Source organism: Myotis lucifugus, unplaced genomic scaffold (assembly GCF_000147115.1).
Source record: "Myotis lucifugus unplaced genomic scaffold, Myoluc2.0 scaffold_174, whole genome shotgun sequence".
In the NCBI taxonomy this organism is placed as follows: domain Eukaryota; kingdom Metazoa; phylum Chordata; class Mammalia; order Chiroptera; family Vespertilionidae; genus Myotis; species Myotis lucifugus.
In genome coordinates, this window is record NW_005871222.1 from 767,984 (window position 1) to 795,372 (window position 27,389).

Below are 27,389 nucleotides of genomic sequence, written 5' to 3' on the forward strand. Positions count from 1 at the left end.
TAGCCACGTTCTTCACAGAGCACTTAGCCAAGGAGAAGTTGAGCAACTTGGCTGATTTTCCTTCCTCAGGATGCAGCATTCAGGTTGGATGTAGTAAAAGGATAGTCAACTAGTAGTTAAAACCTATGAAGTTTTGCATATTATAATTGGCTAGAAAGCTTTATTGGCATACTCAGCTTGACAACAAAAGAGAAAAGTTAAAAAAAAAAAGAAAGAAAAGAAAACCCAGGGTGAATGATATTGATAATATTTTTTAATAAATTGTATTTATTTATTTATAATTTATCCTCACCCGAAGATATTTTCCTATTGAGTTTAGAGACAGTGGAAGAGAAAAGGAAAGACAGAGAGAAATATCAGTGTGAGAGAAACACATTGATTGGTTGCCTCCTGCAAGTGCCCTGACCAGGGCCCGGGGCCAGGGAGAAGCCTGCAACTGAGGAATGTGCCCTTTACCAGAATGGAACCTGGGACCCTTTGGTCCACAGGCCGACGCTCTATCCACTGAGCCAAACAGGCTAGAGTGAGAATTTTTTTAATAAACAAAAATCTGATTATTTGCTCTAATAAGTAAGAAAAACATTCTAAATTTAATAAATCAACCTGACCTGCAACTTCACATCGGATTCATTTTTGAATCAAGATTCAGAATTGAAACTCTGCCTAAATCTTTTTTCCTAAATATCCTAGACATTAGTGGTGTCCTAAGTTCTTTTGCCAATCCCAGGAACTCCTGCTGTGGGACAATGGCTGTTTGCCAGGAGTGGGAGAGAGTGTATCACACAGAGGGACTGCTACAGCTGGCAAGGTCAACAACCTTGCTCTCTGCCCGGAGAAAAGGTAAATGAAAGACAAACTTTATTTTTCAATTAATAAGACAATAATGCATCTGAAGGTAGAAGATGCCATTATCTGATTATAATTTTCAAAAATAAAACGTTATGTGTCAGCAAACTTATTGTTTTTTGGGTTTTGTGAGAAACATGTGTTTCTTCATGAGTATAAAACCACATACACTGAAAATGGATTTTTGCCTTAAACAGTTTATTTCCTTATTTATAACTCAATGAATCTTCATTCCAGAAAGCATAGAATTAAATTGCCTAAACTGCAAGTGATTTAATCATAAAAATCATTATTTGAGTTGATTTATGGTTGAAAACTAAAGATAAACTTTAGTATGGTACTTTTAAAGTAATTTAATCCCTACATCATACACTTTCATTTAAATGTTACATATATTTCTTATCCCAGTTTTTAAAAATAAAAAGAATATTTCAAAGAGACACAAAGATTTTTAAATTTTCCAATATGTATATTTTTATCATTCCAGAATTGTCTTTATAATAGTATTCCTTTTCACTGTATCTCCTTTTATGAAATCATAAGAATGCCTTTCCAACTATATAATCAACATTCTGTTTCATTGTTTTACCTATAAGCAGAAAGCAATAAAGTCTACATAAATTTCTTTGTTTTTGACAGAGAAAAGGCAAGAGAAATAACAGAGAAAAAGAGTAAAGCTATACACATGTTCGTTGTGAATAGCTTAAGGCTAGAAGATTTTGAGGCAACACACTCCCCACTCCTACCCCCACCCCAAATTTTTCCCCCTGTGAATATAGCCTCTATCACTCCGTGAGGGATTATAGCAAGTGGAAAAAAATAATCATAATGATCTTCATTTTCTCCTAATATGGAAGCTGGATAATGTCAGAGACTCAGGCCTGTGTCAGTCAGAAGTATCATTAACCAGGTGCAATGGTGATTTGAGTGTGTTTATAGCACCTTTGCCCTGGGTAATTCCAGGAGATGAAAGAACATGCCTTTCAAAACAAAGTAGAATCAAGCTCCTTGTTAGTAGAAGAGGCCAGTATGTCTCTTGGGGATGTCACTCATCTCAGATACTGTCTACTTTAAAATGGCTCATTTTAAGACCATATAATGGATACTCACCTCACTTTTTCACTTTGTAAACTTTATTCAATTATTAACATTGCAATAGTTTCTCCTTCCTCAACTGTCATTTATTCAGTTTGTTTAGAATTACTAAAAATATTGGCTATTTTATCAACCCAATGATTTACACTTTATTTCCCTCTTTTATCTCTTCCATCTTTCTCAACGGTGTGTGAGCTTGTGTGTGTGTGTGTGTGTGTGTGTGTGTGTGTGAGTGTCCTTACCAGGTGTTATGAATACTGATCACTAGAACATTATTTGATCTATGAGTGTGCCATGCTTAGGTCTCTGAGCTATGCTAATGTAGCAGGTATGAATGTTCCATGACATCCCTAGTATGAGTCACATTTCTTAATGTGGTTCAAATCTGTTACTCACCAATATTGGCATGAGGTCCAATATTAATAGTTTTTCATGGCTCACTTTCCTTCTCTTGAGTTTCACGGGAAATCAGTAGCTGCCATATTCCAGGAAAAATGGACTCCACTGTCTCTCATTAAAGCTGTCAATGTTGCTCATGCTCCTTGGGAAGGTCATCATAAACAGGTGCAGTTGGCTCTGCCTTGGTAGAGAGAAGTCCCCACAATCAATGCACAAAGCTCTGCCACAGAGACTTTTATAACCTCTACGATTAAAGTTTTTGGGGTGTAAATCATCACAGATATTCCCCATTTACTCTCATCCAAGCTCCTCAGCCCTTAATATTCTGATGGTGAGTCTGGTGTCACTCTGAAACTTTGAGGAACTGGCATTCTTTTTTCTCCAATTTGAAAAATCTTCACTTCTCTTATTCAGGAATTAGCAGCCTTCAACATCTCCTATTTTAGTGGAAATTTCCAACATCTTTCATTGATAAACTTAGACTAGAGGTCACAAAATAGTAGCCTACAAGGCAAAAAATCAACTCACGGAAATGTATTGGCATAGCCTAGGGCCTAGGCCATGTTTTGAAGATTAGGTATTTTCATCTCAATGTAGATTGGTCTTGACACACTAAAAGACTGTTAATCATAATTAGGGGCAAGTGAATTCAGGATTTAAAAATTATTTGACTTCAAAAACAATCAAAGTTCAGTTATAAGAAAAATTTTACATTAAAAAGTTAATATATTATCTCACAAGTATGTTGTATGTGGCATCCTAAGATCTTGAACATGGAGCCAACATGAAACTCCCATTCTGGACTACTACTACTACTACTACTACTACTACACACACACACACACACACACACACACACACACACACAGCTTCCTTGCCTTCTAGACCACTGAAATCTAGGGGATAATTTAGCCTACCATCATTAGCTTTATAATCCAAATGTAGCAGATGACCATATTATGATTTACATGGTCAAAATTCATAGTACACTAATAATTTTGATAGTATCTATGATTACTTAACACAGATATTGCATTTAAGGTCTCTATTGACTATTGGCTGTGGTGAGCCATTTTCTTCTTAACAGTCTAAACATAAAACCGAGAATACTAAAGAGAAGATAAAATATATGGAACATTAATTTTTATTCTATTTAATCCATTATAAAGTCCTTAATTAAAATGGTAGTGAGAGTGTTAATATATTAAATTAGTTGCTTTTATGGATTTAGAAGAGATTCCACAAAAAATTGAAAATAAAATTTAGGGGACAATGAGATCATATATTAAAGCAAAATCATTCTTTTTTCCCCAATAATTAATATTTTCAATCTTGTGGCATTTGACCAGTATATTCATAAAATCCACCCCAGGACTAAAATTATTAATGAATACTAAGAAACTGAGGTGAGCAGGCATTTAGAAATTGTTCAGTGGTCTGTAAAATGAATTTCTGATCTCAGTCCAGTCATAAAACCTATCATCACAATTGATGCAAGTCAATGCCTTTTCTATCAGTCTCATCAGGGAAGCCTGGAACTGGCTGCACACAGACACAGAAATGTCTTCTGTAAAGCCAGAATCTCTAAGTCAAAATTAAGGATCACCGGTAAGGGAGTTACTGTCTCTGCTTGAATCAGTCTGTAGCTAAGTGCAAGGCTTTAAAAGATGATTCTTGTTCCTTCAGGAAGATTTACATCCTCTCTAAAGAGAGCGTAGAATAGATGCCATGAAAACCTTGCAGCCTGTTTGCAGAAATCGAAGATAAGGAACTGCTTATTCCATGGAGCAGGAAGGGAGCAGATCACCCATCGTCCTAGTCAGTATAACAGACATTCTCACCTACAAGTAGAGTGAGTTCCAAAGAGTTCCCCATACACCCAAATAGACCAATGGAATTCAGAATACTTTAGAGCGGTTAGCATTCCACTTATCTTAATTAAATGTACTTATGCCTGTCTGAAATGACATGATCATATTTTACTTGCAAAATTCTAAGTGTCCCCCAGGTCTCTCTCTCTCTCTTTCTCTCTCTCTCTCTCTCTTCTCTCTCTCTCTCTCTCTCATTCTCAGCAATCTTTATAATCAGTGTCACTTTTTCCCCCCATAAAATTAGACTTTTTCTTTTGGTTGGGTTTGACTTAAGCAGGATATGGAGGACCAATAAAAAAAGATATAAGTCTTGGCCGATGAACTTCTGAGTGTCAGAAGTGTGCTATATTAATGGCAGGACTTTAGCTGACACCAGTAGAGCTTGCCTCTATGACTGGAGTTGATAGTGCTCTCTGCCACATTCAACTGTTTTTTAAAGAAAAAAGATATAAAATGAGCTCTACCAAACACCCAGAAGCAAATTCTTTAGTTCACCCAGACTAGCCCTTGCTAGCCTTCTCCTCGATTCCTTGAAAAACGTTGGTGGTCCTTTGACATTCTGAATGCTCATTATTTTGTAATTGAAGAATTAGATAGAACTGAGATCTTAGAATATACACAATCTTTTAATTATCTGATCCTAGACAATGGGAAGGTAACATTTTGGAGCCAAGATTCATCTAATTTTTCCAGGCTAGAAACAGGTGCTATCCAAAGCAAGAACCCAAAAGATTTAGATCAGATCACCAAATGAAAGTAAAGATTGGATGAGCCTGAATACCGACACCTCCAATTTAAAGGTGAAGTTCTCAAGCTTGAAACCCTTTTAAGTCTCTTTTCTCCTTATAAAATGCCTCTGAGTTTTAGAGACTATAGTTTTAAACTAAGAGGAGAGCAGATATGGGAGGAAATTTTATTATTCTTAAGGAAGTTACAGTCTGCTCAAACATTAATGAAGATTTATGCCTTTACTTCAGATGTGGTATAATATACCAATTACTTTCACAATGCTAACAGATATCATAAACATGTAAATGTGTCCTTTAGCTTTAACATGTAAATATGAATGGTCTCTTCTTTTGCTGATTCTTGTTTGTGACATTCTGTATTGAATGGGGATGGGGAGAAGGCCCTGAAGTATTAACTGTTTCAGTCAGAAAGTGACTGGTTATCTTCAACCAGCCTAAACTGCATATGGTACAAGTTCCTGAATTCTGTGAGGTTCATTGGGCTAACGTTGCAAAGATTTTCCTGGAATCTCATAATCTGTAAGATTTTAAGTTACTACTAACCAAAAAGTCATTTTTTCGAAAGGTCATCACAATCAGACATAGTGACAGACCAGCTGAAAGGTGCCAGCGGGTCCCAGCTCGTCTCTGTTTCTCTTCTCAAGCACTGGTCACACTGATCAAAGTGGCCCCAAGTTTACTACCAGGCACTTGGCTGTGGTGAGACCACTTTAGAGCAGCTACACAGTGGAAACAGCTTCTCTGGAGCCCGGAAGTTCCCATAAAGTTTTTTGTAAGTGCTTTCTCCATGGTCTAACTTTAGTTCTCAGATGTGTATGGCTTTCAGTCCCCCGCAAGTACCAGTGGTCCACACACATCAACTTTTATTGATTCTCATCGGTGTTATTATTTCTCTGTCTCTTTGGCATTCACTCACTGGAAAATTGTAGAATAGGTAAAAAGAGTTAGTCTCTTAATTAATAAACTCATTCCATATGAAACATTCCATTAAGCAGCTTTAATGTTCTATTAGCTAGTTTTATTGGTTACAGCAATTAATTGTCATACAGTCCCTGAGTGAAATCTAGACATAGCGTCAGAGTTAGGCCACCACCATTAGGGTAGAGTTTATTCTTTCAAGGTTAGAGAAACAGAAACATTCAATGAGTAAGGAAGGGACGGAAGAATAAATTGTGTTGATTATATTGTTTCAGCATATGCTAAACCTGGTGTGAGAAATGTTATTCTCCCAGACCAGACTCCTGACAGAAGTCCCTAATTATGAAGCTTTCTTTTGGCTCTGTCAGCACTTTCTCTCAATGCCTTTTGGTTTTCCTGCCTGCTATAATTTTAGGGTACTTTTAATTGGGCTAAGGCATGTATAGACATTGAAGATCTGATATCCCATGTTCAGCTTCAAACTTTTACCCCCTCAAATTTGTAGAAAATGCAATCACTCATGTGTATAGCTATTGTTTTATTTTTTCTGCAATTGTTTTGGACACTAAAAAAATACTAGGCAGTCTAAACCCATGAGTAGAACTAAAACCCATCCTAGTTACCTATTGCATTACAAACCACACCAAACTTGATAGTTTAAAACAACCATCATTATACTGTGTCCATGGCCTTTTGGCCAGAAATGCAGGCCCCAATTATCTGGATACTTTTTCTGTTCTACATGGCACCAAATGTGGTTATTATGAGGTAATTATTTGGCAGCTGAGTACCCAAGATGGCTGAAGTACCCAAGATGGCTTCACTCCCATTTCAGGTGCCTTGGCAGAAATAGTGGCCTCATAAGGACTATTCTCTCGCACTATAAGTTTTTTGTTCGTTTGTTTGTTTGTTTTTCTGGAGCCTTTTTCCTTTATTATTTGTGGTTTCTCTGCATGAAAATATGAGCCCCCCACCCCCATCCAAGCCCAAGTGCCTCTGGCACCCCCATACGTAGTATACCAGTACCAGAAGACCCCTTTAAAATCACCAATATAAAAAAGGAGGGGGGGAGGAGAGAAGGGAGGGCCTGACTGCCCCCTGGGCCAAGCAGCTTCCGGTCAGCAGAGAAGGCTGGGGCCCAGGCCTTGGGGGCAGAAGGGTACCTTGGCTTCTGCATAAGAAGGGACAGGCGTTCCCAGCCTTGGGGAGGGGCCCTGGCGTGAAGGGGCTCTGCACACTATAATACAGATGGCGCAGAGCTAGTGGTTATGGTTTAAAGTTCGCAGGTAAGGCCAGGTGGTTGGTCTTTGGTGTGAGGGCAGAGGACACATTAGGATGCTGGGAGGCCAGGGCTGTCAACTTCCCCAGGGGCCCCATCCTAAGGCAGGAACAAGCGAAAGTTGCCTTCCTCGTTGGAGATGGGACGGGTTGGGGGAGGGTTTCTTCATCTGGTCTTTCTAGTGGAATAGTCAAACTTCTAAAGAGATAGAAGGTGGCACAATGTCACTTCTGTCTTATTCTTATTCTACCAATCAGAGTACTCACAGAGCCTCACAGATTCAAGAAGCAAGGACCTGGACCCAACATTTCAGTAGATGGATCATCAAAGGTATCCTGGTTTTCTTTAATTTACCAAATAACCAGAAATGGATTGGTGCATATGGTCATTAAAAATATGAATGTGTTAGAGATGACAGGGTCCTTAGTACTCATTCAATCAATCCTCTTCACTTTAAGAAATGGTATGACTAAGCTCCAGTGGTAATAGGGAATTGCTTAAGATGAAAGAGTTGACCAGTTACAGAATAGAGACTAGAACTATGAGCTTCTGACAAAGTTCAGTACCCTTTGAACAGAAACACATAAATAATAATTACTATTTTCTGGTAGATGTCTTCGGGTGTAATTATTATCCACAATGCCACAAAACACAATATAGGACATAGCAGTTGCTGAGTATTTTACATCAATAAAACAAGTCTGTGCGTATCAGTTTATGGTTTGGAAGGAGATCGATATCTGTGCTGTAGGGTGAGACTACCTGGTTTAACCCCAGGCTCCCGCATGACCACAGTTACTCAATCTCTCTGTTCCTCAGTTTCCTCATCTACAATAATGAGAAAACATCCTTATAGGTTTGTGGTAAGGATAAAATGAGATGATATATGAAGTGTTAGGCACAAATCATTCAAGAGCCCTCATGCATTGCTTTTAGAATTTGGGATAGGATGATAATACAGTTCTTCTCTGAAGACATTTTATTGTCTCATTCTTACCAAGGTAAAGCCATTAGCTGAAAGTGGGGTAGAAGAAAAACCTAGAAATATTGAGCAAAGAGGTGAAACTGTAAAACTGTTTTCTCAGAGAGTGAAAAAATGTGCAGAATTTCAGAGCAATTGAGTGCCCTTTGAAGTCTGTGGTAATGAATTTAAAGTGAAACTAGGCAGTGTAAAGCAGTTTTTCTGTAGCAATAGTCACTTGTTTAGATGCAGTTTCTCGGATGGCACTAAATTGGATCAAGCAGAATTGGGATCTTGAAAGGCATGCATGACAGTGGGAGAGGATTAAGGGAAGTTAAAAGTTTTTGCAAGAAAATGATAATGTAATTTGGAAATTGAGCAAAATTGGGAAAGAAGTCTGTATAATTTTTCTAACACAATAGAGTCATTTATTTAAAAATCATGTTGACTGAAGAGGTATAATAATTTTGGACAATGCCAAGGTTCTAAAAGAGAGATTAAAAAGTGTGGAGATAAAAGCCATTAATGTTGAGGCTTAACAATGCTGCTATTGAATCTTGTGGATGACAGAATTCTATCAGTGAAAACAGAGGTTCAGTTTCAAAGCCTTAGAAAGTACAAAAAAGTGACAGAGAAGGAAGAAGATAAGAGTAATAATGAGGAGATAGGCTGGTTGACTAATTGGATGTCATAGCTTAACAAACCAGGATGTTTTCTATGAGGGTAAAAGAAGAGTTTTCCAAAAACTGTGTTTCAGAACAAAAAATAGTTGAGTGTATTCTCAAGATTCTTTGTTTGCTAAATTAGTGGGTTTTGCTTACGTCACAAATGCTGGAAGGAAAATTCTATCATCATCATCATCATCATCATCATTATTGTTGTTGATATTACTACTTTCACCATTATAAGTATGACCAAGACCTAGTTGAAAAGACAGAGTGAAGGAACAGGGCTGGGTGATTCAGAGAAGGGCAATGCAGTGAAGTGATGAGAGTATGGAGAAAATGTTTTCTGTAGGTACTTACCTATGTTTTGATGGCTGAAAAGTAGTATGGTCTCAGTGTTTCCAAAGAATTAGTCCTATTTGTACTGGTTTGAGTAGATTATATTCTAGACCAGTGTTTCAAAGTGTGACTTGTATGTGTCCCATGAATTTCTTATTAAAACAAAGATTCTGATTCAGTAGGTTTGGGTGATGCCAGACTTTCTGATTTTCTAGCAAGCTTCCAGGTGCTGTCCTTTTTTAATTCACATTAACCCAATCAACACTAAATGCAACAACAATAACTCAAAACAATAAGAAGTCTAAACAAAAACCACTCACACCTTACCCACTAGGGCTCAGTGAAAGACAGAAGAATGAGATTTAGGGAGTTTTAAAAAATTCATAATTTATTGCCTTAAAATTTGTTGTATCTATTCTCTTTTGATAACTCTGTACCTAAATACATCTAGGAAGAGTGTTAAAAATAATATGGTTAAATTATACTTATCCAACTTGAAGAAGTGCTGAATTTTGGGATGGGGAGAAAGTGATACGTATAAAATTGAAAATTTCCAAGAAAAGCCATACTCCATTAAGTTAATTAACTGGTAATTCAAGAAAGACACAACTGAGATAGGCATTACATGCTGACAAAAATGATTTTCCTGTTAAGTTATGGCCATGTGACAGAAGTAAGAAAAGAGCACTAATGCCTACTTCTCATTAAAAATAATCTGAGCATCTTGGTATATTTCTAGACACTTTGAAAAATCAACTCGTGGAAGAAATTAAATTTATAAATCTGATTCAATATTTTCTTTAGTTATTGGGTAAAATGTCTGTGAAACTTGGAAAATTATATTGGAATGTCAATTTCTAGTGAAAATTATTAGCAATTATTTTTCAGGCAAAAATAAAATTATAAATTTCATCATTCAAAAAAGGCTGAAGCAGCATAGAAGGATTTGCAAGGATTCATAAAGAGTAGCAGATACAGATAAAATATGTATCTCCACTTGGAATCACTAAAAAAATCCAAGAGAAGATTGAAGAAGAAGTGTGAGTCACTTAATTGCTTGATTTTTTGGTATGTTCGCATATCCGGAGTGTCTCCTCTTTTTGTCCCCACCTCAGGGTGTTTTAAAATGCCTACACATGGTCCCCAAATATAGGTAGATACTAGGGATTGTTGTGGTTGTACAGTTGGCCTTTTAAGGCTTGTAAGTGTGTCTGGGTGTTATAAGGACTTAACTCAATGGAATGGATAAAGAGTTTGGTATGGAGAGTTCATAGTCCCAGTAGCAATGAACCAGTCATGAGATCCCAGATGAATGGCAGGCATTGTCTTATAGATCCAATGCCTAGATGGTCAGGGGTAAGGTCATGAGTCTTGGGCAGCATCACTCTTTCACTGACAGCATTGGAGGCCAGTACTGAGATCAAGTCTTTGTCCAAGCACAGTTTCAGGACTTCTGGGTGAGTCCCAGATCTCTAAGTTGTCAGTGACATTTTTTTCTGGTAATAGGCTACCAATGGAAACTCACTCACAGATGGAGTGCAGGCATCTGCACCTCAGACACACTGCTCCAGCTATGAGCAGGGACATATTCTAAGGTCTAAGGATAAAACTGTAGGTGAAATAGTCACTGCCCTCATGGAGCTTAAATTTGTTGTGTTCATGGAAAAGACAGGGAAAAGCTCCTTGATATTGGTCTTGGCAATGATTCTGAGATATGACACCAAAAGCACAGGCAACAAAAATAAAAATAGACAAGTGGGACTACATTGAACAAAAAAGATTTGCATAGCAAAAGAAATAATCAACAAAATGAAAAGGCAACCCAGGGAATGGGAGAAAATATATCCAAAACATATATCTAATAAGGAGTCAATATCCAAAATCTGTAACTCATACAACTCAACAGCAAAAAAGCAAATAATCAGATTTGAAAATAGACAAAGACCTCAACATACACTTTTCCAAAGAAGACACACAAATAGACAAGTATATATGAAAAGGTGCTCAATATCACTAATCATCAGGGAAAGGCAAATCAAAACCACAATGAGATATCACTTCACCCCTGATGTGATGGCTACTAACAGCATGATGGACCTGGAGAGCATCATGCTTGTGAATAGGCCAGTCAGAGAAAGATAAGTACCTTATGATTTCACTCCTATGTGGAATCTAATGAACTAACAAGCAAAATAGAGACAGACTTATAGAAAGCAGACTGACAGCTGCTGGGGGAGGGGGTCTGTGGGGGAGAGGGTGGAGGGATAGAGGAAAAAAAACACCTTATGTATGCAAACAACAGTGTGTTGATTGCCGGAGGAAGGAGGTTGGGGATAGGTGGAGGAAGGTCTGGGTAGGTGATGGACAGAGACTTGACTTGGGGTGGTAAACAACATTACAGTATACAGATGATGTATTATAGAATTGTACACAAGAAACCTATATAATTTTGTTAACTAGTGGCACCATGTTACCATAGTCAGTCGAGGGGCAGGCCACAAGGGGCTTCACAGAGGATGCAAGTGTGCCAAGGGTACAAGGATCCTCCACAAACTTCAACCAGCTCCCTTGGATGTGCTCGAGCTGTGTTCAGAGTTGGAAGGTCAGCTGATGGCTGCAGCATCTCCAGGCTTTCTGGTGGTAGGTCCTGCAGCAGCCCCCACTCCCGAATCTGATATAATAGGCAGTCAGGGAGCACCAGGGAGTCTTCTCCATTGGCCAAGATGGCACAGAGGGAGGTTTTTACACTGAACAGCTAAAGGCTGGACAGATAATTGGATAGAGAAAGAGCTGTCCTATCCCTATAAGAACCACTGGCTTGAGCAGGAAGGCAAGATAATCTTTGAGACAGGAGTCCACCATTCTCCCAGGTCAGCACCTGAATAAACCTATTTCTTTTTGTACCATAATCTGTCTCATGAGTTTGACTTTTGTTGAGGAAGGCAACTGAACCTCTTGCTCAGTTTCAACCCAAATAAATTCAATAAAAAGGAAAAAAAAAGTCAAAAGATAAGTGTTAGTGAGAATGTGGAGAAAGGGGACACACATTACTGGTGAGAATGTAGATTGATGCACCCAGTATGAAAAACAGCATGGAGGGTCCTCAGAATATTAAGAACAGAATTATTTCATGATTCAGCAATGTCACTTCTGGATATATACCCAAAGGAAATAAAATCACTATCTTGAAGAAATATCTGCACTTCCATGTTCATTGCAACATTATCCTAATATATAAAGAGCCAGGGTCCGTCACGACCTAAACAGCTGGACAGATGAAAACACCAGGCTAGGATCCCAGATGTTGAGGCGGAAGTCAGTCCTGGGTCCTGGCTGCCCATGGTGCAGTGGCGGGAGGGAGCTGTGGGAATGGAGCCATGCTGCCATTGAACTGGCCTCCGGGTCCCTCCCCCACCCACAGGCTCTAGGGAACCAGAACCATGCTGCGATTGGACTGGTCTCTTGGTCCCTTCCCCCTGGCCCTCAGGCCCAGAGCCATGCTGCAATGGGACTGGACCCTACTTGAGGGATCCAGGATTGTGAGAGCATGCAGACTGGGCTGTGAGACACCCCCCCCCGCCCCCCCCCCGGCCGAGTGCATGAATTTTCATGCACTGGGCCTCTAGTTTACAATAATCAAGATAGGAAAGCAACCTAAATGTCCATCAATGGATAAAGAAAATGTTATATAGAAACACATACACACACAGAGTGGAATACAGGCATACATCATTTTATTGCACTTCACTTGATTTTGCCTCAGAGGTGCTGCATTTTTTACAAATTGAAGGCAAGACCATCTCTCAGCAAAAATATTATGACTCTCTTTATTACAATACTGGCTGTATTGCAGTGGTCTGGAGCCTAATCCCCAATATCACTGAGGCATGCCTGAATTATTTAGCTTTAAAATAAGAAGGAAATTCTGGTATTTGTAACAACATGGATGAACCTAGAGGACATTATGTTAAGTGAAATAAGCCAAACTGAAAAAGACAAATATTATATTATCTCACTTACATGAGAAATCTAAATAAATTGAACTCATAGAAGCAGAGTAGAATGGTTCTTACCAGGGGCTGAAGGTAGGAGAAATAGGAGAAATGTTGGTCAAAGACTACAAATGAAGTCAGAAATAAAATTCCTGTGCTTATAATCTTATTTGTGATAGAGAAAAGGCAACATTATAATTCCACCTTTCCCCTCATTGTATTAACTTTCTACTGTGTGTGTGTGTGTGTGTGTTGTTTTTAAAAAAAATAAATTAAACAAATGTAGTGGTTTAAAACAGCATACGTTGTATACTTTAGAGTTCTGTGGAAGTCTAACATGGATCAGACTGGGCTAATGTCTCAGTGTTGGAAGAGCTTTGTTCCTTTTTTTGAGGCTCTGGGGAAAAATCTGTTTCCTTGCTTTTTCCAGCTTCTAGAGGCCACACATATTTTTGGTTCATGGCCCTCCTCCTGTATCTTCAGAGCCAGCCATGTTGCTTCCTCCAGATCATTCTTCCATAGCCACATCTTTCTCTGACTATAGCTGGCAAATTTTCTCTTTAAAGGCCCATGTGATTGGATTGGGCCCTCCTGGATAATTCAGGCTAATCTCCCCTTCCCCAGGTGCTTAGCTTAAACACATCTACAAAGTAGACACAGATTCTGGAGATTAGAATATGGACATCTTTGTGGAGCCATTATTCTGCCTACCACAGCCATTTCTATGCTTTCAATCTCCCTTTTTTTTTTTAATCCTCACTCAAGGAATTAGGAATTTTCCCCCCATTGATTCTAGAGAGAGTGGAAGGGAGGGGGGGTGGGAAAGAGAGAGGAGAGGGAGAAAGAGAGGGAGAGAAACATCAAACATTGATGTAATAGAGACACATTGATTGGTGGCTTCCCACACGAACCCAGGGGTTGGGGAATCCCACCTACAACCCAGGTAGTATTCTTGACGCATAATCAAACCCAGGACCCTCCGGTGTGTAGGCTGATGCTCTAACTATTGAGTCAGGCCATCCAGGGCTTTCAATCTCCTTTTTAAAACTTGGTGTGAATGACTAAGAGAGTTCCTTGAATTCTTTTCTTAATCAACACACAGTCCCTCATCTCTAATGAATAGTTGCAAACCTCAGCTAAACTGCCAGTTCAATTATTATGGCAGGATTTCATTACAGCCATGTCGTAAACATCTCAGACAGTATTTATCTATCCATCTTGAAAAGCCTGTATTAAATAGCAGGCTTATTTTATCATTTCTCTTTAGTGTGCATGTTAGTTTTCCCAGATCCCTATCAGGTTTTTTAAAACATTCTTTGGATGACCATCTCTTATATAAGACTTTAAAAGGAAAAGTAAATTTTCCACATCAAAAGAAGGACCTATGACAATAAACTAAATATTTAATCTCTGTAGATTCCTTTGCTTGCATGTCAAGAAAGAATAAATGGTTCACTGGGGATTCTCTATACATGCCTTACTGTGTGACCTCAAATAAGATACTTAACCTCTTTGTTCTAAAAGTCCTCATTTTTAAAATGAGGGCAATAAAAATTGCTACTATAAGGTTGTTGAGAAGATTAAAGTAGATAATACATGTGAAATGCTTAGGACTGCACCTATATGTTGTTTGCTTTTTATTATTTTATGATTTTCATTATTTTTGTTGTTATTACTGCTTGGAGTATTCCAAACACTTGTTTATCCTATCTACAGGAGAAAAGAGGTCTCATCTTAGGAACACAATAACAAATATCACCTTATTCTTCCTTTAGTAAAGAAAAACATTCTGTTCTGAAGTAGGAAAAACAAATCCCAGCTAACACAACCAGAATTTTTATGCTCTGCTGTGTACAATTGCATGCATACCTATAATTTTTAAGCCAAATGCTTAAATTTTTATTTAAATTCACTTTTAAAACCATATATGAACAAGCTCTTGGAAGAGTCTCTACCCCGTAATTTAAAAACAAGTATAGTTCTCAACCATTGAGAGCCCACTCTATGTTGAGAGCTGTTCTAGGCAGTTTCCATCTTGTTTAATACCCACAATATATTTTCTATATAAGAATGAATATCTCTACTTTTACAGATGAGAGACTTGAGTATTAAGTTTAGAGTATTTTATTAATTTCCTGAAGCCACAGGTTTAATTAACTCTTTCTACTGCACACACACACACAAATGGCTCAATTGTATAATACATATCTTTAAACATCTATTAAGCTCCTAGAATTTACAATGACCTTCAATTATAGCAGACCAGTAAGACATGGATCATAATCCCCACTATACAAATAGGGAGACACAGGCCATGAGAGATTATTATATTTGTCTAAGGCTATATTATTTAAAGCGTTTGAAATCTGTTTTGAACTCAGGTTTTCTTGTTGCAGACAGATCTTCTTCCTATTTTACCAGCAAGCTTCACAGTAGAGGGCTTGGCCTTGGTCATGCTGGGAATTGAAGTGCTGAAGAAAGGTTCAAGAACATATTTGGACTTATAACATTGGTATTATCGCAACCACATAAAATAAGACATTATAATCCCCAAATTGGGAAGAATGACATTTACATTGCAAATGTCTATTCTGGTGGCCAACTTTATTTTTTTAATTTTTTTATTGATTAAGGTATTACATATGTGTCCTTATCCTTCCATTGCCCCCCACCCCCTAACTTTAAATGATATTAGCCTATAATAACCTAAAGTTCCAATCCACATATTTTTTATTTGACTTCTATTTAAAATATGATCCAATTGCATATTATTGGAAAAAATAACTAATCCATTTTAAATTCTCCTTTTCCTTGACTTCTGTACCATATAGATAATTTCTTATTATCCCCTGTACTTGTGATGTTACGTAATTAGTCACTGGACCATTCCAGAGATTCATTTCAATATTTTTGAATCAATGTAAGTCGTTCAGGGGTCAGTTGCCCTTGTACTGTATACCTTATTATACCAACATTTTCACTAATCCCATATATTTTTACATCATTTTTAATCATGTCCGTTCTTACCTTCTTACTCCTACAATCCAGATTCAGATTTATTCCACATAGAAGATATCTTAAACTAAAAGTGTTTCAAAATAACAAAGATTAAACCTTTGAAAGTATCATCTCCCATCTGGTTGGCTGTCTCTGTTTTATCGTCAGTTTCTTTTGCTGTGCAGATACTTTCTAGTTTGATATAGTCCTGCTGGCACTCGGTTCCTTCATCTTGCTCCACTATACCAACTGTTGGGTCCGAGCCCCTCTGCCAGGGACTGGACCTTCTGAATGCTGGGTATTCAATGGAGAAGCCATGAGAAGTTGTGGGTATATAAGAGAGTCTTTATTGTAGGAACCAGTTTTCAAGTAGTCATTGCTAACAAGGAGCCACTAGATAAAACAATTCTTCAAAGCAAAGTCCCATACAGTAGCTGCACACAGGCTGGTTAACAATACATATTTCCCACAATTCAGCAGCCTCTCTACCCACAGCAGTAGCCTGCTGGTCAGTAACACATCTTCCCCATAATACAGCCCTCTGGTACTGGCTGGTCAATGGCAACTATATACAAGCTCAAACAAGCTCAAACAAAAGAGGCTTCTTTCTAAATAGTAACATCAATAGTTTGGGTTCTTGAAAGGCATTCTTGTGCAGTGTATAGCTTGCTGCATCCTTGCTTTGCACCTTGAACAATTTGATTAAAATTCCCACACTCAGAGTGGCCTTGAACATCCGGCATACTCTGAACAGGGTCTCTATACTGGTACATGGAAATAAGCAAAGGGTCCTGTGATAGATGGAGAACTGGATAAAGAAGATGTGGTACATATACACAATGGCATACTACTCAGCCATAAGAAAGAATAAAATATTGCCATTTGCAACAACATGTATGGAGCTTTAGAATATTATGCTAAGTGAAATAAGTCAGTCAGAAAAAGATAAGAACCATATGATTCCACTCATATGTGGGATATAAAACTGAAATTCATGAAAACAAACAGTAGTGGTGGTTGCTAGAGGGAAGGGGGTGGGGGTAAAAGGGGATCCTAATATACCTATGATGACAGGAGAAGATTTGACTTTGGGTGGTGGGCACACAGCACAATATACAGATCTTGTAACATAGAAACCCATACCTGAAACCTATATGATCATGTTGACCAATGTCACCCCAATAAATTTAATTTAAAAAAAGCAAAGATTGAATTTTTGATAAACAAAGCTGTTTTCCCCTTTCTGAGCTTTCACAAAAATGAGCATTTTTTATTTTTTAGATATTTCTTACTTTTTAGAGATTTTTGTTAAAAGCCCCAAAAGTTGCCATTATTTTACTACTTCACAAAAATCACATCTTTATTTAACTACTTGTCAAAACACATGTTTTTTAATACTCTCTGTACTGCATACTGCCTTACAATGGCATCCTCCCTATCTGCCTCTCTGCCTCCAACATTATTCTAGAGTAAGTGCCACAAATAAGGTGTCCATTTTTATGGCCTTGGCAGACATTGATAACTGAGGACAGTTTTTATTTCAGAAAGTAGAATAAAAATGATATTGTTGAATAGCTATTACATGCCAGGTATTCTACACTTTTTCAACCCGTTATCTCATTGAATTATTATGACAGCACTATTCAGTAGGTATTCTGTTATCTCATCTTACAGATGGAGTAAAAGGCACTTAGGGCTAAGTAACTTCCCCAAAGCCCCTAAGTAAATAAAGTGATAAGTAAGAATTTCAAGCCAATCTAGTGACCAAGCAATTAACTACTATTTTCTGTTTCCTCCAATGTGCAGTGGTCAAAAAATAAAGAACTTCGGGGTTTTTATTTTCTGGTGAAATTTGTGGGGGTCTTTGGGTGGGGTCCTGTTATTACTTGCCTCACAACGGTGTTGTTGTAGACTGAACGTTTGTGTCCCCCAAAATTTATATGTTGAAACTAATCCCCAATGTGATGCTATCTGAAGGTAGAGCATGTGATAGGTGATTAGGTTATGAGGGCAGAATCCTCATGAATGGGTTTAGTGCTTTCATAAAAGCAACGTCAGACAGATCCTTTGCCTCTTCCACTTCGTAGGACACAGTGAGAAGACATTTGTCTATAAATAAGAAAGAAGGTTCTACCAGGCACCAGATCTACTGGCACCTGATAATGGTCTTCCCAATCTCTAGAACTGTGAGAAATAAATGTTAGTTGTGTAAGTTACCCAATCCATGGTAGTTTTGTTACCGCAGCCAAAACAGACTAAGACAGGTGTTTTGAGGCTTAGATAAAATGATTTCTTTGAAAGCATCTATATAAAAACCATGGGTGGTGTTCGTCACATACAGACGAACAGCTAGTGACCGAGTGGAAGGAAGTCAGTCCTACAGAGGTTGTCTTGGCAACGGCTGCACCCTCCCCCAAGCTGTTTCCCAGAGCTGTTTTCTGTAAGGGCAGAGTTTGAGGCAGGAACCCGCCCTGGGAGTGTGGAGGCAGATCTTTCTAAAGTGTGCGGCGCCAGCACGGGGTGAAACTGAGTGGGGCAGCTGAAAGGCCTAGAAAAGACAGACAAGAGAATGAAAGCCAGGTCTCGGTGGGACGCTGCTTCTCTGAGAGACAGCGACCACGCCCACAGCCATGCCTTTATTTTATAGCAGATGCTACGAGGCAAAGTAAGGGCGTGACCAAGATGTTTACAAACATTCTCCTGGGTTTCAATCCTACTCAACTACATGCACCTGAACTCTATCAAGCCCACATCACTCAGGCACGTGGGGCCATGTGTTCGGACCATAGGTTCAAGCTTACAACTATAGCTGCTGGCTATAATTGTGCTGGGAGGGCCCTGCCCTCCAAGCTGGGACTTGCACGTGGCAATGAGAGGACTGTGCCCTCTCATCAGTCCAAGGCTTGAACCTGTCCAAAACATTATAGCGGCTCCCCACAATAAAGTTTTAATTCTGTTTCTTTGTTACTAATGTTGTGGCCCCACCCCATAACAAAGAAACAAAGGAAAATTTCCCCATTGAATTTCTTACTAGTATTACTCCTTCGGGAATGCCGTGTCATAAATTAAAATTGAAAGTGGGTGCAATCATCATGCTATTGAGAAACCTCAACAGTAAATGGGGTCTTTGTAATGGTACCAGATTTATTATCAAAAGATTATAATGTAACATTATCGAAGCTGAAGTATTAACAGGATCTGCAGAGGGAGAGGCTGTTCTGATTCCAAGAATTAATTTGTCCCCATCTGACACGGGCCTCCCATTTAAATTGACTTGACGACGGTTTCCTGTGATGCCAACATTTGTGATGACTATTAATAAATCACAAGGACAAACTCTAGACAGAGTAGGCATGTTCCTACCTGAACCCGTTTTTGCACATGGTCAGTTATATGTTGCTTTCTCTCGAGTTTGAAGAGCATGTGATGTTACAGTTAAAGTTCTAAGTACTTCATCACAAGGGAAATTAGTCAAGCACTCTGAAAGTGTTTTCACTCTTAATGTGGTGTACAGGGAGATATTAGAATAAGTTTAATCACTTTATCAGTCATTGTTTGCATCACTGTTGTTTTTATATCATGTTTTTGTTGTTTTCATATCACGTTTTTGTCATTTTTATATCATGCCTCTGTTGTTGTTATATCCTTTTGTTACTGTTTATTTATTAATAAATTTATATATTATTTTCATATACATTTTACTAATTTCCTTTCATCTCTCACATTTCTATTATAGAGAAAGGGCAAATAGCAATATTAAAATATCTCCACTAATTAATTCCCTTTTTAAAAAATATATATTTTATTGATTTTTTACAGAGAGGAAGGAAAAGGGATAGAGAGTTAGAAACATCGATGAGAGAGAAACATCGATCAGCTGCCTCCTGCATACTCCCCACTGGGGATGTGCTGGCAACCAAGGTACATGCCCTTGACCGGAATTGAACCCAGGACCCTTGAGTCTGCAGGCCGATGCTCTATCCACTGAGCCAAACTGGTTAGGGCAATTAATTCCTTTTTAATGTGCATGAATTTCGTGCACTGGGCTACTAGTATTTTAATAATGAAGCACATATTTTGCTTTAATTAATAAAATTTTAAATAATGGATATCCCATAAAAGTCATTTTTTATTTTTAAAAATTTTTAAGTTCAGTGCTTTTATTGTACTCATTTTTAATGTGAGCTGATTTTGAACATTTTGAATAACAAATTGCTTGAAGGTATGTACTGTACTTTAAAATAGAGTTAGTTATTTCCTTTTTATTTTCCTGTGAATATCTACTTCTAAAAATGTTGAGGCTTGAAATAAAAGGTTTTTAAAATAGAAAGAGAAAGATCAAAGCAATGCCAAAAAGAAAAAGACTGTGTCTGTGAAAGGACTATTGTTACCATTATTATAATACTAATTTGGATTGTACATTCTGAGCTTTCTGACACTCTAAAGTTATAGTTCATTTTATATGATGGGAAAAAGTATAACAATTTTTAAAGGAATAAAAATAGTTTCAATATATTAAATTCCAAAATAAATTTGTCATATGACAACTATTTCATGAATATTGCATCACAAAATAATTATCTTTTCTTTTCCCTTTAAAAAGTATTGTGTATAGAGAATCAGTGTTCATAAGCCAGCTGTTACCTCTTAACCAATTTTAAAGAATATATTAAGTGAAAGGGCAAAATAAAACTTCTGTGTGATGTGATTTGTCACAAGGATAAGTTTAAATTATGTAGCAACATTTTGTATCACATATCCATTACTTGTATAATTTACCTTACTTATTTAACCCCACAAACTTAAAAAGCATGATTTTGCCTTTTTTATACAAGGTTGATAGATGTTAAGTAGCATATACAAGCTTATTAAAAATTTGTATTCAGGTAAGTCTATCTCCAAAGGCATGTTCTTTCTAATAATTTTTTTTCTTCTGGAAAGTGAAAATAGTTGATACTTGAACAAAGTTTGGGAACATTAGTGTCATTCTGCTAAGAGAAAAGAGATGAAAAATTCAACCCAGATAGAAAGCATCTGCAAAGCCTCAAGACAGGAGAGATCATCCCCCTACTCAGGCGTCTGCAACTTGTTTGGTATGACTGAGTGGAGTATGATTAGCCTTGCATTCTGGAACCAGATCATTCAGAAAGTAAATCATTCTCAGAAGTCTGTATTTCATCATATGTGAAAAGTCATGGGAAACATTGATAGATTCTATACATTATGTGGGAACTGGGGAAAAGAGGAGTTAAAAGAAAAAAATTGGTAGTAGGCTAAATGACCCAGCTAAAGTCATCATATTCTTTAAATATTTAAAGTTGTCAATAGTCTTTTTCTTTCCTTTTTTTCCCCACTAACAGGGTTCAAAAGTTCAAGTGTAGAGACATTAACTTGTGGAATTAGATAGGACATACATAAAGTTGAACAAGGTCCTCAAGGAATTTTAAGATAACAACAGTAGAAAAGGTAAAGATGTGAGTCAAGTGCATAAGAGGAAGAAAAGAGAAGGTAGGAGTGGATAGCACGCTGAAATGTAATTTAGTAAGGGCGGTAGGTCCAGATGAGGTTAAGAGACCTGGTGTGAGTGATGCTGAGGAACACTGAGCTTAGGAAACACCAAACCTTAAAGGAGTTTCTAACAGTCCTGTCAAACTTTTGTCCCCAGGGAATCATTGTCTTATTACTGGCAATGTGAGCAAATATTCTTTGGGTAGAGGAAGAAGACTTTACTACAATATAATGTTTGGGGGAGGGCAATGTTCTCTATTTATGATATGTTAGTCAGGAAACAAATTCAGAGGAATATACTATCTCTACTGTCAAGACAGTTTGCTATTCAAATATCTTTGACATGATAAGCTAAAATGATGTGTTGGAATGCCATGGAGTATTGCCTCCCAATAATCTCACAAATAGGTATTTCCAGGTGATAACAAATTCCGAGTCATATCCATGGAAATGGGTTGATAACAGCAGAAGTTGACATAAAGAGGTAGGCTATGGATATGTCATTAATCCTTTAATGGGTTACAGAGAAAAATCTGAATTTGAAGATAAATGATGAAAGCTCAGAACAGAAAGGTACAGCAAAATTTCCCTAGGGGGAAAAGAAGAGAAAGCAATAAGCATACAACAAGATGTTTATTGCATAAGAAATAAATGAGAAGAATGGCTATTTTAACAGTTTTCATCTCCAAAAACACACATTACCTCTAGTTTTAGTACTACACATACTGAGTATTTAGGGAAAAGTATATCTTGAAATGTGTCAAAAAACCCAAAATAACCAAAATGGTGCTGCATAGAGATACTGTTAAGCAAATATAGCAATTCTTAGTTGTAGCATAAAGGTAGTGGTTATACAGGCACTCACTGAAAATCATTTTATATATTCTGTATGTTTGAAAACTGTCTTTAAAATGTTGGAAGGCAGGGGAATGATCACATGATGGTGGGGATACTTATTTTTTGCTGTCTCTACTGAACATCTGGGACTTTAGTACATAAGGCTATACACCTCTGTAACACTGGAAGAAGTTCCAGTTGTTTTGTCAAAACTGAACTTTTTCTTCAGTTCAGATGTTAGTGTCTTTGGCATTGAGCACATTAGCCTCATTGTAGACTTTATCGGGTATCATAACTGAAACATGGAAATTGGACTGGAACACATGGTGTTCCCCTGAGCAGGATGCAAAGGTGGCCTCCCGGGTTCTTGTGCAGGTGGATTGGAAGAATGAAGCCACGGACAAAAGGTGGTATAGGAAAAGGTGGAAATTTATTGAGAAACAAGCACAGACTCTCACACGGGGTCGGGGAGAGAGACCCACCAAGTCCCTCTTTCTTAAGGTTTATAAAGGCTGCAGTTCTTTGTGTCCTGATATCCCCTCTGACTGGTCACTATAGTGGCTTCAGATCTCAAACCCCACGTGAGGTTCCCTCTTTTTTCTCCCTTATTGTTTTTCTATCTCCCTTGGCCTTGCTCTTCCCTCTCTGAATGAGTGGATTTCTTTCCTTTACTCTGTAAATGTATACCTTCTGCAGCTCCCAGCTACCTTTTTCTATGAATGTATACCTTCTGGCAGCCACCTTATTCTGTAAATGTATACCTTCTGCAGCTCCCAGCTTTGAAGCCCTGTATTCTCCCCCATGAACCCCCTAATTCCTAAAATGTCCTAACCCTGCCTATTATACCCTAAAAACTCCTTTCATAACTATTATGGCATCTTGTATAGAAGCCATGGCCTTTGACAATGGCAATGGCTATAGCTACAATCCAGCAAACTTGAGTCTGAGAGGAGCTATCACAGGAGCCAAGAGGTTAGTCTGGAGATCCCTTTTGTTACATGCCCTTGAAGACACTCATATCTCTGTAGGAATCTGACAGTACCCAGAATTCCAGAGGAGTTGAGGGAAGAGTCAAAAAACACTGATTTATAATTTTAAAAATTACCTGGTGCAACTAAGGAATCACTGTTTATAAATAACTAGGGGCCCAGTGCACAAATTCATGCACCTTGAAAGGAACTGTGGGCCTCAAGGCTGTGGTGGGCACAGGGGCGGGTCTCAGCCCATCCTTTGCACCCCTGCTTGGACCCTCCCACCACGGCCCCTGGTCCCCTGTCTGCTGGCAGCCCAGCTCCTGCTGCCACAGTTCCCACACCCGCTGACAGCGCAGAGCGATTGGGACAGTGCCAGCAGTGTGTGCGAGCTATGGCTCCAGCAGCAGGTGCGAGAGTCAGCTGCTGGTTCCGATTGCCCCTCAGGAGCAGGGGGCGGTGGAGAAGCCCTGAGGGGCAATTGGGGCCAGCAGCCGCCATTTGCACTGCTGATGGCGCCAAGCGATCAGGGCCAGTTTCGGGCACTGGCAGCCGGTGCAAGCAGTGGCCCTGTGCCCGGAGTAGGTGTGAGCAGGGCCAGCACTTGCAGCGAGTGCGAGTGCAGGGTGGGACTGTGGCTCGTGGGAGCAAGGAATTTTCAGTAACCACCAGATGCTTGCCCTGATGACAGCAACCAGTGCCCCGCCTTGGTCTGGCACCCTTGCTTACCTGCTCCACCATCCCACCATGGCCAACGCCCATCATTTTCCACTCTCTGCCGCCTACTGCCCACACCCACCATATTCTGCGTGTGCCTCATGATAGTCAGCACACGTTATAGCGCTGGTTGTTTGGTGGTTTGGTTGTTCAATTGTTCCACAGTTTGGTCTATTTGCATATTAGCCTTTTATTATGTAGGATTAATAAAATAGTTGTGGAGTTGGAGAAACACTCACAGTCCTATTTATTCTTCAAGAATGTATAGTAGGCAGTGAAATGATGTTACCCACAAGCAAAGCAATAATACTAGTTTAAGCTAGAAACTAACTGAGGCTAAAATTGGAGTGTGATGTGATGGAAAAAAATAGAGAAATTTGCACACAATGAGCTGGTATCAGAAGCCAGGGTACATAGAACTGGAAAGAAAATCAGATGGGAAAACTGAATAAGTAGATTGCCCAGAGCAGAATACAAAGAGAACTGTTGATTAAATATGAGGTTTTTTCAAACACTATTTCCTTCTAGACTCTGAACTTCAATAATGTGGTCCTAATGTATCTTCTTCATTCCTGTATTCCCAGCACTAGGTATTCAGTGTTTGAAATTAGAGGCAGATTTCTCATAAAATAAAATGCTTAGGCTGCAGGGTTCCTTCCTTATATAGGTGACTTCCAAGACCCTGAAAGGGCCCCACAGTGTGTTCACAAATTCATATGTTTTTGTTAAACATACGTTGTCTTGTAAAATGTTTCATTCTATAGTCTCTCATCAAAGATAGACTCCAAAATTAAATAAGCTTAAGCTACTACCTGAATCCATCACTGCCTAAAGATTCAATTAATATTTATGGGAGTAATGAATGTATAAAAATGGGATTTAATGGTAAGATTTGTAAGAAGGGACCTTAACAACTATCTCTAAAACATTGGGAAAGTATCTTTTTGTTGCTGTTATGAATCCTCACCCGAGTATATTTTTCCACTGATATATAGAGAAAGTGGAAGGGAGGGGGAGAGACAGAGAGAGAAGATGTCAGAGAGACACATTGATTGGTTGCCTCCTGCACATGCTCCATGCAGGGCTGGGATCGAGCCTGAACCCAAGGTACATGCCCTTAACGGGAATTGAACCTGGGACCTTCAGTCTGCGGGCTACCGCTGTATCCACTGAGCCAAACCTGCTAGATCTGAGAAAGTATCTTGAAACTGTTCAGCACCTTGAATATATTGCCAAGACACTTATGATCTTTTCCTAAAGAAAAAACAAATAGAAACATATATTAGCATTTGGTAAAAGTTGAAAGAGGAGAGGGAAACAAAAAAATGAGAAAAAAATGTATTAAACAATGAATTTCAGAAAAATATGCACAAAAGCCAGAACATTTAAAAAAATCAAATAAATGAGACTAAAAATATTAAGCTTTTTCAGTGAGAAATGTGATGGGGCATACATATTTTATTTTGTCTAATAGCTATCCAGAACAAATAGCCTTAAGCAACTCATTCCAATTCCATAACAGATTATAGGAGAAAGTGGGTGGCCACTGGATAAGTAAAATATTAATACAAGAGATTTCTAAATATTCCTCGAAAGAAAAAGAGGCCATGATATTTGAGTAAGCTAATGAAATAATTAGGACACCTTCAGAGAAGTGTTTGAGCAATGTAGTATTTTCTGTAAATGTTTGCAATAAACCAAATGAAGAAAATAAGAGATACCACATTTGAAAATCTTCACTGAAAAGCCATTTTTTAAATAACGAGAAAATAAAGTTGTATTAAATTGTTAATCCTGTTTGGAATGTTCATGCTAAGAGAGGCAACATTAGGCATATTAATGTGTTTGCTTCTCCTCTAATTCACAATTCCCTTCCTTCTTTAATGAGATCTGCTCTGCAGCCCATAAAATAATTGTTATGGTAAACTGACTTTTTAAAATTAGCTACACACCAGTTGGTCCAGAAACCTATTCCTCTAGACCATTCATGCACAAAATACCTTTGTGTGAAACCTTTCCAAATGTGTGATGACTGGACTTAGTCCAGAAGTTTGCCCGCCGAGTCTCTCAGTGGAAGCAGCCTTACAATTTCCTTTCCTCACAAGCATTTCCATGAAGCTCTCTATCATGAGGGCAAACTCGGGCCACTGGCAGGTTGACACTGAAAATACATTCAACCCCAGTGCTATTTCCAAAGAACTGTTTTCTTTAACCTGAAGAGATGCTACCTGACCCAGCGTCTGACCGGATGGCCAGGAGTCTGAGAGGGAAGCTGTTCAAAGATTCTCAAGGGAGGTGGAGGAAGATTTACATGGAAGATCAAGCCCATCCTAAGAGCCATTAGCTCATTGTTTCACATTCTCACAAACTGTTGTCCCTGTGTTCACTCTCACACTGTAATTGCTATTCTACCAGTGACCCTTGAGAGAAGGAGGCCAACTGAGACAGGAATGGCTGACATCATCCTTTCCTCAAAAGTGGGGACGAGAGATGTCTGAAAGCTTCCCCAAGGATGTAGAGACTATGTAGCACTCAGTGTTCACAGTGATGTGGAGAGGGAGGGTTGGGATGAAGCACACAGGGTCATTTACTCCTTACTAGCACACTCCTAAATCAAAGAGGCCAACAGGGCTAAAAGAGTGCTAAAGTAGGACTGATTACCGCAAATATTTTTCAAGGGTTCTAATTTGTGTTCATGGAAGCATTCTGTATATCTGGAAGAAAAATGAAGCTTTTTCTTTGGAACAATTGATATAAGTATCATTTGTAACACTTAATACTCCAAGGAAAAATAAACTGACAATAAGGAAGCTTGAGCATTACTTAGCATGTATTACATTATTCTACTGAATTATTTTTTTCTTAAGAGCATTATAGTTTACTATGCCAAGGATTATATGTTTCTCTATCTACACTGACAAATAAATTCTCTTCTCCTTTTTTATTTTTGACATATGAATTGAGGACATAAACATTCATTTAATGAATTTTATAAATATATTAATAAACTGCCCTTCAGCTCCATGCTAGAAATCTAGTAAGGAACTAAGTTGACATACATTGAAAGTTATTGGCATTCATACTACTCATTTGAAATATACTCTGTATTTTGATAGAACTGTAAAACTGATCAATTTGGCACTGGTTTATTTTGTATTAATTGAATATTTGATATTAAGAGGCTTGTCCAGTATCAATAAAAATTTGTGCCCTAGTCGGTTTGGCTCAGTGAAGAGCATCAGCCT

General features: G+C 38.3%; 1 non-coding gene across 1 annotated transcript; it reads left to right on the plus strand.

Annotated features, from left to right (window-relative positions):
* The first annotated feature begins 4,474 nt into the window (after positions 1-4,474).
* LOC111827491 lies at positions 4,475-4,635 on the plus strand. The gene has a single exon (XR_002831093.1). It is a non-coding gene; the product is annotated as a small nucleolar RNA SNORA62/SNORA6 family (small nucleolar RNA).
* Positions 4,636-27,389: the final 22,754 nt, after the last annotated feature.